We start from the raw sequence: 14,951 nt of genomic DNA, 5'->3' as shown, positions 1-14,951 counted from the left end.
TTCAAAATTCATGTCTACAGATCTTCTTGCTAGAAGGAATCTTTGAATTACCAGCTAGAGCTCATCTACACAGCAAGCCTATCTCCTAGCTATACTTTTTCTCTGAATATATAAGCTACATATGAGGGGTACACAGTGAGTAGAGATCACCTCCTGCTTTAACAGAATTTCTTCAAGATTCTACTACCTAATATTTTTATGTCGTTGGTTTTGAAAAAGCAAAATTAAAATAATGCTACCAGTAAGCCAACATTTGCCAACCTGGGGACCACAAGTATTAAAATTTTTAAAGAGCTTTGAAAATCATAGCATAATAATTTGTGTACATAATCCAAGCACTCTGAATGCTAGGTTGAGGCTAGCAAGCTCCAAGCCAGTGACACTCTACATTGGAGGAGGAGGAGGAGGAGGAGGAGGAGGAGGAGGTGATGACACTTGGGGAGTGATTTGTATTACCATTTCTTTCTTTTTTAAGAATCAAAATCAAGAAATGTAGAGTAAAACTTTTTGAAGACCATTTAACAAATCTGTACATTGGGGGAGTATTTTTAATTGTAATTACCTATAGGAGTGATTTCTCTTTTTTTTAAACCAAGTATCAATTCTGTTTTATTTGTCAACTGGAAAACTAGACAATCCCCCAGTGCAACAAGGTATTAATTAATCCTCTTCCTCATCATCACCAGCTCCAGCACCACCCTGGCCTTTCTTGGCATTCTTCCTCTTCACTCTGCCTGGGTGGCCACCACCATAAGGAGAACGGAGGGAGAAGTCAATGTGCTTCTGGGAGTCCTGACGAACCATGAAAGGGTCTTGCTTGCGAACCTGCTTGCATACCATGATGTGACATTGGCAGATGAGCACACGGGCATGATGAATAGATTTGGCCAGGCCCAGCTTAAAGACCTGGGTCTGCAGCTGTCTCTCCAAGAATTCCTCAATCTTCAGGCTCAGAATGAAATCTAGCTTCATCTTGCCCTCATCCACCATCCCAATGCAAACAAGTCGCCTCAGTAGAGCGTTGCCTTCAAACAGACATTGAGGATCCTTCTTGTCCAGCGTCAACAGATTCCGGGCAGCCTTACGGATCTTCGCCAGGGTAAATTTGACCCTCCACACCTCACGGTTGTTCCAGAGTTCATACTCTCCAATCAACTTTAGCTCCTGGTCGAGACACAATTTCTCAAAGAGTCTCCGTGTGGTCACAGGTTTTGTGACAAACCCAGCTTCTGGCGACCAGCATGTTGACGATGCTAGGCCCGCTGCGCCTACGAAATCAGGCCCGTGACTGATTTCTAAAATCTCTTATTCCACTTAAACCCTATAAAGGTCTCCATTCTTCCTTGGGACAGATTTTTATAAGTAAACACAGCTTTTGTTGTATAAATATTTCATCTTTTCTACACATTTTCTGGATTTAGGTTTGACTTATTCTTATATTCTAAGTTTCTGAGCTGCATCATTAAGTCATTTATTTGTGCTCATTAGGCTTCTTTAATATAGGTGCCTGAACTACAAATTTTCTCTTGGTACACTTTTAATGTGTCCCAGATGCTTTGTTGTATTGTGTTTTAATTTTCATTTCTTCTTGATACATTCACCGTTCAGTAATATATCATTTACTATCTGTGAGTTTGTGTACTTACTAGAGATCCTTTACCATTGATTTTGAGTTTTATTTTGCAAAGAATTATTTCAGTTTTTACTTATTGATATTTGTTTTGTATTCAAGTATGTTATCTGGGAGAGCCTTTCGTAGTCTGCTGCATAGAATGTGTATGTATCTTTGGTGTTTGGGTGGAATCTTTTGCATTCCATTAGATCTATTTAATGTATCATTTAATTCTAATGTTGCTGGTTCCTTAAGCAGAATAATATTCATGGAGGAATAGAATAGAGTAGCTTAACTCAAAAATGCATTTATGCTCAGGCACTTTAAGAATTAGAGACTGGTACTGGAAAGATAGCTCAGTGGTTAAAAGCACTGACTGCTCTTCCAGAGGTCCTGAGTTCAATCCCAGCAACCACATGGTGGCTCACAACCATCTGTAATGGAATCTGATGCCCTCTACTGGTGTGTCTGAAGACAGCTACAGTGTGCTTATGTATAATAAATAAATACATAAATAAATAAATAAATCTTTAAAAAAAAGAATTAGAGACTGGCTAGAGAGATGGCTCAGTGGTTAAAAGCATTGGCTGCTCTCCCGGAGGTCCTGAGTTTAATTCCCAGCAACCATCTGTAATGGGATCTGATGCCCTCTTCTGGTCTGCAAAAAGACAGTTTACTCAGATATGCTCATTTATACGTAAACAAAGAAACAAATAAACCAAGAACAAAAAGGATTAGAGACATTAAAAGCAGCAGTACCTATGTGTGGGAATAACAAAAAGGACACACATAGGACTTAGTCAAGAAAAATGGTCCAAAATGAAAAGAAAAATGCTTCATCCTTCATGCTGGACTGGTCTTGAGATTCATAACATTCTCCACTAATCCGAGACAGTTTAACTTGATGGAAAACAAGTCTAAAATGATTGTTAAGATATGTGGTTTCTCAGATACACATTTTTAAAAATCAAATATATATAATGGAATAGAAAAATGTGACAGAACTAGAAGAAGAAAATACCATGGCAGAAACTCTCTGCCCTAGTTAGCTTTAACCATCAATTTACCATAGTCTAGGGTCACCCAAGAAGAGAACGTCAATAGAGAAATTGCCTAGATCAGTTTGGACTGTGGACACATTTCTGGACATTCTCTTGTAGAAGAAGACCTAACTCACCATGAGTGGCACCATTTCCTAAGTAGGAAGACTAGCTAATCATGAAACAGAGTGGGTCAGCAAGTAGTTTTCCCTCATGGTTTCAGTTTCAATTTCCTTCTTAAATCTTGTCAGCCTTTGTGGACTCAGACTTCAGGCTGACTCCCTTTAAAAGCAGGATCCATGCACAGCCTGAATGCTCTCAGACTGCAGGTCAGTCACTCAACAGGTATATATCAGTAGATCTGTGCTTAATGTCCAACCTTATGAACCTAAGTACCAGCTCAGTGTTCCCAAATACTATGGCAACTACCTATATACCAAGGTAGACAGCAATCCAGAATGTCCAGACAAGCTGACTGGTAAATGTATCTTCCCAAACAGAAGAATAGGCTACAGAAACAGGAATACATTCTTATGTCTTCAAATGTTCAGATGTAAACACATGGCCCAAAGTATCAAGAACAACAGACAAATATGCCATTGCCAAAGAAAGCACCAGTATGTGACCTTGAATCAAGTGAATGATGTCTCCAGTAAATGGTATAGCATGAAGGAATAGATTTTTAAAGACTCAAATGCACACGTAATACAAAGACTCACTTAACGTTGAGTGATATACATATATTGACAGTTAAAGGTTACAAAAGACATTGCAAAGAAATGGAAGCGATAAAAGCAAGAATACTATGTTTACAGCAGGTAAAGTATATTTTAAATAAAGCATTTTTAATGAAATGGTGCTATGTTACACACATACACACATACACAGACACACACACACACAGACACACAGACACACACACACACACACACACACACACACATATATATATATATATATATATAGAGAGAGAAGAGAGAGAGAGAGAGAGCAAGAGAGAAACAAGAGAAATTCCATCATTCCATCCAACAATAGCAGAATACACATCTATCTCAAGTGCAATGGAACCATCTCCGGGAGAGATCACATGCTAAGCCACAAAACAAGACTTAACAAATGTAACAAGATTAACATCAGATGAATGACCACAATGGTATGAAACTAGAAATCAATAACAGAGGGAAATTCAGAAAATTCAAAAATTCATGGAAATTAAGTAAAAATTTCCCAAATACCCAATGAGTCAAAGAAGAACTATAAAGGAAAATTTAACATATCCTGTGAAATGGAAATGAATACACAAAATACCAAAACATTGACAATACAATAGTCTCCTAGGAAGGAAAGTGTCAGCAAGAAGAAATGCTTACTTCAAAAAGAAGAAAGGTCTCAAATAAACAGCCTAAGATTACACCTCAAGGAACTACAAAAAGAGCAAACAACTAAATCCAAAAATAATAAGGGGAAGGAACTAATGAAGATCAGATCAGAATAATTGAAATAGAAACTAAAAAACAACAGGAAAGATCAACAAAACCAAAAATTGGTTTTTGAAAAGATAAACAAAATTAACAGAACTTTAGCCAAACTACAAAGAAACAGAAAAAACTCACATTAAATCAGAAATGGAAAAGGAAACATTAAAACTGATACAATGGAAGCAGAAGGGCTCCTGGGAGACTGTTGTAAAAAAACAATGTTTAAACAAATAGGAAAACCTAAATAATGAATACATTCCTAGACACATACAACTTACTCTTGTTAATCATGAACATGTGGGAAACCTAAACAAACCAATGACAAGGACATTAAATCCATCACAAAAATCTTCCATCAAGAAAAGCCCAAGACTATGGTAGTAATGGATTGCATCAAATATTAAAAAACAATATCAATTCTTCTCATAGTACCCAAAATATCCAAACTCATTTGCGACATTATTCTGAGATCAAAATTAGACAAGGTCACTACAAAATTAAAATAGTGTGCCTGATGAACATAGACAAAATTCTAATTAATATACTAGGCAATGAAGTCATCAGCCCATAAAATCACAATCCACTATAGCTAAATGGGATTAATTCCTAAAATATAATCTCTTACTAATATTATAAAAACTCTATAAACATGTGGAACAGCATCTTAACATCACAAAACAAAATGACTTTATTATCAAAAGGGAAAGATAGTTAAACACACGAGTCTATAAATATGATAAAATTTCAACAGAACAAAGGACAAAAGCCCCATCAATGATATTGGTTATTGATAAAAATTTATATACTTTCATGATTTAAAAACAGCTCAACCAATTACATACAGAAGGAATTGCTTCATCATGAAATGCCACTTAAGAAAAACTCAAAGCTAAGGTCATGTTCAAAACTTAAAACTTGAAACCTTGGATGAGATGAGTCAAGGCAACAAAGTCCAACTCATACTGTAAACAGACAGGGGAGAAGCGTTGAGAAATAAAATAAAATAAAACATTTGACTAACTGATTAGAAAGCTGAAAAGCATGGGAAACAGGAAAGACTATAGAGAGCAAGGCAGGAAACAGCCCTCAGCTCCAACGCCAGTATCACGGGAGTGACGGAAGATGGAAGAGCATTCAAAACCCAACGTAGGAAGTCCTGGCAGTAGCAGATTGGCAGCCCTGACACCAAGATAAGTTCACAGTGTTTAACAACCTTAAATGCCATCTGCAGTTTTATAGAATAATGACTTCACTCTCATAAAAGGTAAGCATTGTTGCTCTTTGTATTCCAGGATACTGTCACTGTCACTAGATAGTGCCTTGACAGAGGGCTTACTATTTTGACACTGAACAATTCTGGGGACCTGGAAAACAAACTACGAAATAAATAGAAATCCATCAATCTCCTTGTCAGGGTAGAAATCTGAGTTAATTGGGAATCTATATTACCTTCCTCATCAGATAGACAATCTAATGTTCTGTTTTCTACGTGCTGGAAGGAATTAGTGTGACTTTCTCCATCCATTATATACATATTATGGCCAATTTACAATACATTCCACCTGAGTCCATAGGAGGAATTAGATTCAGAGTACAATTTATTTCATCTTAAGACACAATCTCACAAACATTTTATCTTTCAGGAAGCAACTTTCTGATTTACTTTTTCCTCCAAGAACTCTGAACTCCATCTGGCTAGATGCCAATAACACAAGAATAAGTCACATTGCTAGTCATCGGTGATGGGTTTATTTGATAGAATATTTCAACTGACTCTCTTATATGGAAATCTTGATGGGGCGCTTTTTAAGATTCACTTTGTCACATTTGCCCATGTTCCACTAGATTTTAAGTGCCCTACTGAAATCCAAAAAAAAAAAAGCTTTTTATATTGAAATAAGTACTCAGTCATTCAGAAGAACCAGTGTCAGGCAAAACAAAGACTAGAAGTAATGTGATGACCATGCTTCACTTTTCATTTGAATTCTTTAAGAGTTATGTTGAGCTCTTCTCTCCTGACCTCTTGTCACGGAAGTTCTTGAGAGCGCATCTTTTTTGAACTTTCATAATCCTTATGCAAGTCAAGCCAACAGATATAGAGAAAAGGAAGTTGTTTTCAGGCAAAGAGGATTTTAACAGGTAAGATGAAGGGATGAAATGAAATGCAAGTATAAAGGTCAACTACTTCCAGTCTTTTTACATGGGAATTACACACACACACACACACACACACACACACACACACACACACACACACACACACACACCCGAAGGGATAATCAGTACAGTATTCCTTCAGTCCTTTTCAATGCTCCAGAGGTATTCTGCCTCCTTACCTTTTCTTGCTTCGTGAAGTTACCTACAGACCTTGACCCATGGCCTTCTCCTTCGTGTATAATGATATTATTATAATATCAGGCCGAGTCTTTATACTTCATCACTCTTGTTCTCCATCATTTGCTTCTTCCTTTTCACTTATATTGGACCCACCCATATAATCCATCTGAACCTTTCCATTTCAGGAACAGTTGATTGACAACCTCAGTTTCATCTGTAACATGATTTCACTGTACTGGTTAATCTAACGTACCTACAGATCCAAGAGTAGAATCTAAACATCATACAGCAGCCATTTATATGCTTACCATCCTTCAGTCTCTCTAAGTCATCCAAAATGACTCTGCATGCTAGAGGGAAGTAAGATGGGGAAATAGAAATATAGGACAAAAGGGAAAACATGCATCTTAGTTCATTTCCCATTGCTGTGACAATACTACAGAGTAGTTGACAAAGTAGTTTTGTCAAAGCATGGGGTACAATTGGGAGATGAAAGCAGAGAAATTCAAAACCAGTCTTGGATATCTGAAAAATTGGAGGCAGCCTTCTTAGGCTACATGGGATCTTATCAACAGAAAAGGAGAGAAACCAACAAAGATAGTTGGAAATACGAATGGAAGGAAGAAATGATGGAAGGAGGAAGAAAAGAGGAAGAATAGAAAAGAGAGCAGTAAAAGAAAGTATGTTTATGCTTATTTCACAGTTCTGGAACTCCATGTGCATAATGTTAGCATGTAGTGAAATCCTTCTTACTGTAATATTGCATAGCGGAGAACATCTGGTAGTGAGGCAGAGCAAGCTGGCTACCTCCATTCCTGTCCTTTACCCATAAAGCTGCTAATGCCATTCTGGGATTCTCAGCCTCATGACTTTTTATCCTAATTACTTCCCAAAGACTCTAAATACAATTAAGATCTGCATTCAAATATTAAATATCCAACACAAACTTGTCAGGAAATATCCAAGCCTTAGTAACACAGTTAAATCAATTTTGTTTATCTTCAGAGCTCAAGAAAAGAAACAAGGTTACAAACTCAAGTTTAAGTAGTCATTTAGCTCAAATGTAATCAATAAACAATCAGAGCCTGATATAAACTTGTCATTTGATAAATGCTGAGTGAATGAATGAATGAATGAATGAATGAATGAATGGCTAATATAATGTTTCTTCAATTTATTTTGACTTGATACATAAGACCTTAAAATATATACATTAGTGGGTTGTTTATGTCTTTAACATGTAACATTTAAAACAGGTTAAATAAATCTTTCCCTGGAGGGTGTAAGTTTCTAAGTTTGAATTTTCTCAAAATTTTTCAACACATTTTGAGTTCCCTGCACTTTAGGAAGAAACAGTTACTATCTTATCAATGAAGACCTTCACTATGAAGCCATGTGAGTAAAGGAAAAAAGAGACTGGGATGCCCAGAAGAGAAGACCCTTCAGTAGAAGGACACTAAAAAAGAGTGTCAACAGCCACAGGAATAATGCCTTCAAAGCCTCATCAGAGACCTGCTTTCATGCACGCATGATCCCCTCATGTCAGAAGTTAAGACATTGCTTAATGTTCTATGCTGTCTTAAAGCTTTAATATATAAGTTAGCCAAATATTCTATAGAAAAATCCTCCCACATTGATAGCAGTATATTCGAAGATTAAACTATGCCCATTTAGATGCTTATACCTGAGAACTATGGCTCCAAACCCATGCAATTCACTTTCACTGATTTTCTGTACACCTTGGGATCAAACCCATGGCCTTGGGCATGCTAGGCAAGACATTTATTTGATCCATATCCACAGTCCACAAGCTCATATCTGTCTTTCCAGCTTAAACAATTTAGCTGTTCATGGTGTGATCATTTCAGAAGTTGAAGGTTGGACCAGTATCTGCAAAATCTTACTGGAATTCTGAAGAAGATGGTTGATGTAAGATGATGTCAACTCTATTCTCTATTGTTTTACGGACATATGTAGGACATCCTCCTACTATTGTTGAGGAGAGGAAACACCTTTACTGGAGTTTAGGGTCATAGCTAGTAAATCATGGGTTATTTACCTCATTGTATTGAAATCTCACAATAAAATCCATACCCATTGCCTCACAAAAAGAGGCTTTCATTGTGCACCATTGTATTGTCCCGCCACTGTCATATCTACCAGGCACATCTGTTTCCACTGGGTTGTGCTTGGAGCCTTTAGTATACCAAAGCTACCTGGAGGGCTATAGTGAGGAGAGTCTGAACTAGTCATGTTTCCCATTGACGTAACTGAATTCTATCAATAGGCAACTTTCAAGAAGAAAAGGCTTATCTGGGCTCACAGCAAGAGGATACAGTCCATCATGGTGGACAAGGCTTAGTAAAAGAAGTAGCTCCCAGCTATGGCAGCAGGAACATGAAGCTGCTTCTTCATATCTCAGCACAGCAAAGAGCAGAGATGAAACAGGATGTCAGGGCTGGCTATCAGACCTCAAGGCCCGCTCTCCAGCTTACCCACTTATTCCAGCTAGGGTCTACCCCCTAACATTTTCTGTAACCTCCCCTAACAACACCACAACCTGAGGCACACATGTTCGCATACATGAACTTGAGTGGGGGGTATTTCACACTCAAATCATAACAGAAGGAAATGAAGTTCTCAATTTTTTTTGCACTCAGTCAAATGGGGTACCAACTTAGGAACACAGCTGAATGATATACTACAGTGTCTTCTGAACTGGTCCTCTTCTACTCTGAGACTGATTGGATCTCCTCAGTCCCCTCCAGGCATTCATTCTTTCCAAATATGTCTTCTAGTCCCTCATGTAAGCAGATTTTCATGCTCAGATATAGCTAAATTCTAGTCGTGGACACATTTACACTCAGAATGGGACCTCTTGCTCCAAGTTGACCATTAGATCTTTTTCACATACTAAGAGTGAACAATTTTTTCTATAGAAAATAGAACCATATTCTTCACTAGTACAAATGAAATGGAGATCCCAGCCCGATTAACACACAGAGCTCAACTCTTGAGAAAGCTCAGATCTATTTTCTTTTTACTGTCATCAGCAGGAATCTCTCAGAGACTCAAGAGGGCCTAGGCAAGAACAGGTCACCTGGAGAAAATGTAATGGCACATGTGGGTAATTCCAGCACTTGGGGAACTGAGGCAGTAAGATCCTCATTTTAAGACGAGCCTGGGGTAGATAGTTCAAAGTCAGCTTTGTCTGTAGTAACACTGTTTTAAAACAAAATAAAACAAAAAACATATCTCAATTATCTTAAGGTAGCTGGAGAGGTTTTAGGGAAGAGGAGATTTACTTACTTCAGTAAGTAAAACAAGAATAATTTGTCAAAGAACATGGAATCATGAACTATATCTCTATATGTGTGTATGTGCATAAATATACATATAATTTAAATTTTTGCAAACTTCTGCTGTGCTGTGAACTTTGGAACAAAGCAGTCAATAGTATTCAGTTGTCCTTGTACAGGAATTAACAACCATATTGAGCTAGAAATATTAGTTATTTTCCCCTTTGTCCAGGGGCTAATGCGCCATGTTGAATATGTAAGGTCATCTACATAGGGGTGATAACTAACAAAGTAGTCTATAAATGAGAAGCCCCTCTTTTAGCTCTACTGAACACATGGGTTAGAACTCCAAAGCATTTCTAAGGAAAGAAGTTGGTGGTAAGTGAAGCAATGGGCTTTAGCATTTAAAACAGTTGGTTAGTAATTTTGCAGTTGAAGCCAAGGAGTTGACAGAGTGAAGAAGCAACTCATCTGGGCTGTCCCCTGACTGCATAAGTGCGATGACACACATCACACACATACAAAACAGATGAATGTTTTTGTTTTATTTTTAAAAGAAAATTGAGCAGTTAGCTAGTTGCTTCCACAAGGTGGGAATCTTCTATGTATTTGATGAAGCTCTATCTGTCTCTTTATCCCCATGGCTGCTAGGATATAAGATGAAAATAACGTGCAAAGGCGTTTCTTAAAGGACAGGAGCAGTTAGTGGATTCTAAATGGGAAGTAGAAAATATCAGGAAAAGAACAATTGGAAGGAGAAGATAATGATCCAAACTGCAAAAGGCAGCTCTGGATATTGTTACCATCCTTCCGAATGCCGGAACCTGAACCACATTTGAAAACCTAATATCTGGGTTAAGGGGACACGGCTTTCGTGGTTCTTTTACATTGCGACACCTGGCTAGAGTTAATTACCCTGGTAAATCAAGTTTGTGGAGGTTGGTTTCCACTGGTCCATCTGTCTTCTGAGAATGATTTTCATGTAAAAAGGAAGATGGTGGAATAATTAAAAATGAAGCTTGTAGATTTGAACCATTAACCTGGTTTTAAGCACCTTCTCTATGAATAGAGACACATACTATGCTACATTTTGTGTGTGACCTCACAAAATCTATGAGTTTGTAGAAGAGAGAAGAAATTTCCACTTATCCTTTCTTTTAAAAGTACATTTTAATGTATTTTATCATATCCACCCAAACTCCACCCTTTCTACTCATTCCAATCCCCCAACTTCATGTTCCCCATATAAACATCATATTCTTCACTAATAACAGACCAGCTAGTTCTGTCGATGCACACATGTGTTTAAGGCCATCCACTGAAGCCTAAACAACCTTGTGAGCCCCTCCACCATCCATTATGAAAAAGTGACAGGCTTGATCTCTTGCAGATCTTCTGTGGACAATCATGGCTTCTGTGAGTTCCTAAGTCTCACGGTTCTGTCATACCCAAAGGCCATTTCAAAACAGTTCACCCAACCTCTAACTCTGATGGTCTTTTTTGCTCTGTCTGTCTTCCACAATGTTACCTGAGCAGTGGTTTAAGGTCAAGCACTCCAATATTATTTATTCTCTTCATTTTGAACCTGTATGTGTCTGGCGGTGTTTTGTGTGTATGTGTGTGTGAATGTGTGAATGTGTATGTTAATTGCCATCCATGGATAAGGTCGGAGAGCTATACTTGCTCATAGGTATAATAAATGTTTAGAAGGTAGTTCGATACTATGTCTATTTAAACAAATTAATAGTAGTCAATTCTCCCCAAGGGACTATTAGCTCCCCAACCATGACTTCTTGGCCAGGTTTACACTATGAGACCTGAGTTCCTATGGAGTGGGTTTTCAATCCAATCAGAAAGCGGTTGTTTACCCTCAGAACATCCATCCCACTATTACATCAATGAGCCTTACTCAGCTATGAACACTGTGGGCTACAATAGCTAACAGCTTGAAAAAATGCACTCTGTTGCAATTGTGGCATAACCTTTACTAGACAACTTCCTGTATTTCTTAAAATATAATAGTTATAAAGAAGCAGTCGCCCAGTCAGGGACTTACTGACCCCTTTGGTTTCTATCAATAGAACACCACACTGGACTACCATAGGAATGAGGGGGGAAAGAACTATTTTATTAAGTAACTGAATTTTACAGACATGGTTGGTGCAGTGCCTATAGTATCCGCAATGCATTTTCAGACTCCTCGTCATCCTTCCTAAGATGAAAACTATATGTGCATTTGTGTGTGTGTCACTGTATCTGTTACCTAAGACAGTTGTGTCAGGACCACTTCTCCTCTCTGCCTGCCCCTTCTTATCCCTGCCCTCCCTCTCCTCTCTTCTTTTTCTCTTTCCTCTCCTCTCTCTTCTCTCCTCTCCTCCCTTCTCCTCCTCCTCCTCTTCCTCTCTCCCTCTCCTCTTCTCTTCCTAACCTCTCCCCTCCCCACCTCTCTCTGCTTGTTATCACCCAGCTTAAACATAGAGCTCACTCTCCAGACCTGACTCAATTCATTAGAATCCTCATGCAAAGAAGATTGACACCTTCTGGGAGTATTAAGCAAACAGGTCCATGAAACTAGGGACATTGTAAAGGAAATTGCCATTTTTTAAGTACTGTTCAATCTCTGCAATAATACGTTACAGGTTAAAGGATTGGTACAACAGATTTGTTTTGTAACATCAGTATCACTGTGACTCTGGTAAAAAGTGTTTGTTCCCAAAAAAAGCAATGGGATTTAGCATTGATTGCATGCATGAATTTTAGCATGACTAGGTTGTGATTCTAACCTTTTTACAAATGGCTTTTTTAAGAGGAGAGCTAGTCACTGGGCTGTATTTTATGCTTATTTAAAATTCTTTTACAAGTGGCAGTCTCCACACTAGCTGAGTTGACAGCCACTGAATTTACAGAGTAATAGATACATTAAGAATGGAAAGAGGTGGAACTTGCGGAATAATTGGCTGTGGGAGCCTAGGGGTTTTTAAAAAGGCATTTAGAATGATTACAGATTGGAGGGCACCTACTGCCTTATTCATCCAGCAACCCCCTCCATTCTTCGGGGAATTTTCTCTCTGCCCACTTCAATACTACGTCCCAGCAGGAGATGTCATGTGCTCATATGACCCTCCCCCTCAAACTATCTAGGAATGTTCTAAAAATGAGCATTTCACTGAGCTTTCTCTCCCTTTTTGTGCTTTGTTGTAAGAGAACCTAATCAATCTTTCCTCAGCATCTCTGAGTTAGAAAGCTGTTGACCAGCGCAGTCAACAGAAATACACCGTGAGCCGAGTATGTAATTTCAAAGTTTCTAACGGCCACATTCAGAAAGAAACATGTGAAATCAATTTTAACAATATACTTTACTTAGCACAATGCACCTCGTAATTTACTTTTTCACCATGTAATCAATATTTTCTTAATTAATGAACTGGTTTACATCTCATTGTTTTCCCACTTGGCCTGTTTCATTTTTCTACTTAACAACAAGTATATCACAATTTGTACTGGCCACATTTAAAGTGCTCAATACCTACCTGTAACTGGTGGTTATCATACTGGACATTGCAGACCCAGGAACCAGATTCCCTATCAACTATGCAGAAAGGTAGAGAATGGAGGAAAGGAAGGACAAAGATTACTAGTGGTATTCAAGTTCCTCGTTCTAGGATATTTTGATAAAGAGAGGCATGCCACCCTTGTGTCAGCAATAACCTAGACAGTCTATGTGATGTCCCACTTTGCTTTCAATGATAACCTACTTTTCTACAGTATCTTTCTTAATGATTATCAGTAGCAAGTCAAATTATTCAATTCATCATGAATGATTACAGTAAAGTCATTTATATGGTTCTACTTGAAGGATGGCAATTTTATCCACTTGTATAGCCATTCCTCTGTTCTTAGCAGGTGTTAGTAATTCCAAAGGTGAATAACATTGTAGGTAGAAAAATACATTAATAGAACAAGCAAGCATTAGAATTGAGTAACGCAGTCCACCACAGCGTTCTGTCCCCTCATGATCGTGTACATGGGTACCACTGCTCAGCACCACTATTGCACACCCTGTTAACTGGAACATTTATAAATTTAAATTTAAGATCAAATTTTAAATTTTAAAGTACAGTTTCTACTGAACATATATCACCCCATTGTAAATTTGAAAAATCAGGAACCAAGGCACCCCAAGCTTGAAAGCAACTAAATCTTTCCAGCAGTTCCTACCCATTGGAATCATTTTCTGGAGAATCCTTTTCAATAATACTCTAAGCAGCCACTACCAGTAATTAAAGTACGTGTGTAAATGGCAGTGTGTGTGTGTGTGTGTGTGTGTGTGTGTGTGTCCCTTTGCCAACAGTTGCAATCAGAGTGCATAGTTCATTCTTGTCTTTGACCAGCACTGAGACCTGTCTTTATCCTTTACAGCCCATGTGAGGCAGCCCTGCCTTGCTTTGTAGTAAGTCTGTGCATATTCAAGCTTGAAAGGAGCATGTTTTCAGTGGGACTGGAGAACTGCAATAGGTGAACATCGAACCAGAGCTACATGGGTCATACAGACTTCATAGCCATATATATTTTGTCCCAGGCCAAGGTGGTGAACGTCACACCTACATATAGAATTTTAGCCACTTTGAAATGTGTCAAACAATCAAAAGATTTAACAGAGAATTTCTGAATTATTCTTTCTTGTCTTCTTTATTTCTTCCTTCCTTTCTTTCCCCCTTTCTTTTCTTTCTTCCTACTTTTTAATTTATTTATTATTTACCCTACATTCTTATATTTTTGGTTTGAGCCTAGCCTTTAACGGCTGAGCCATCTCTCCAGCCCTACCCTACATTCTGATAGAAGCTTTCTACTCTCTCCTCCCAGTTCTTCTCTCCCACATTACCTCTCCCCATCCACCCCACCTTCCTTTTATCTTCAAAAAATGAGAGGCCTCCCTTTTATGTCAACGAGTCCTGGCATAGCAAGTTGCAGTAAGATTAAGCATATCTTCTCTTAATGAGGCTAGAAGACGCAGCCCATTAATGGGAACGGGCTCCCAAAGGCAGGCAACAGAGTCAGAGACAGAAATTATTCTTTATAACAAACCTATTTCTTAAATATTTGCTTTTTATTTGCCATAAACATAAGTCATTGAAGAAAGTGCCTAGAAATAAATGTCCTGATTGTCTGTGGATCAGAATCAAGC

The 14,951-nt window shown here is 38.1% G+C and overlaps 1 pseudogene; it reads right to left on the bottom strand.

Annotated features, from left to right (window-relative positions):
- Positions 1–591: 591 nt before the first annotated feature.
- Positions 592–1,243, bottom strand: LOC116888787 (annotated as a pseudogene).
- Between the last annotated feature and the right edge of the window lie 13,708 nt (positions 1,244–14,951).

This window comes from Rattus rattus, chromosome X (genome assembly GCF_011064425.1).
Source record: "Rattus rattus isolate New Zealand chromosome X, Rrattus_CSIRO_v1, whole genome shotgun sequence".
In the NCBI taxonomy this organism is placed as follows: Eukaryota; Metazoa; Chordata; class Mammalia; order Rodentia; family Muridae; genus Rattus; species Rattus rattus.
Note: the sequence above shows the minus strand (reverse complement) of the source record. Positions and strands in the feature narration are given on the sequence as shown.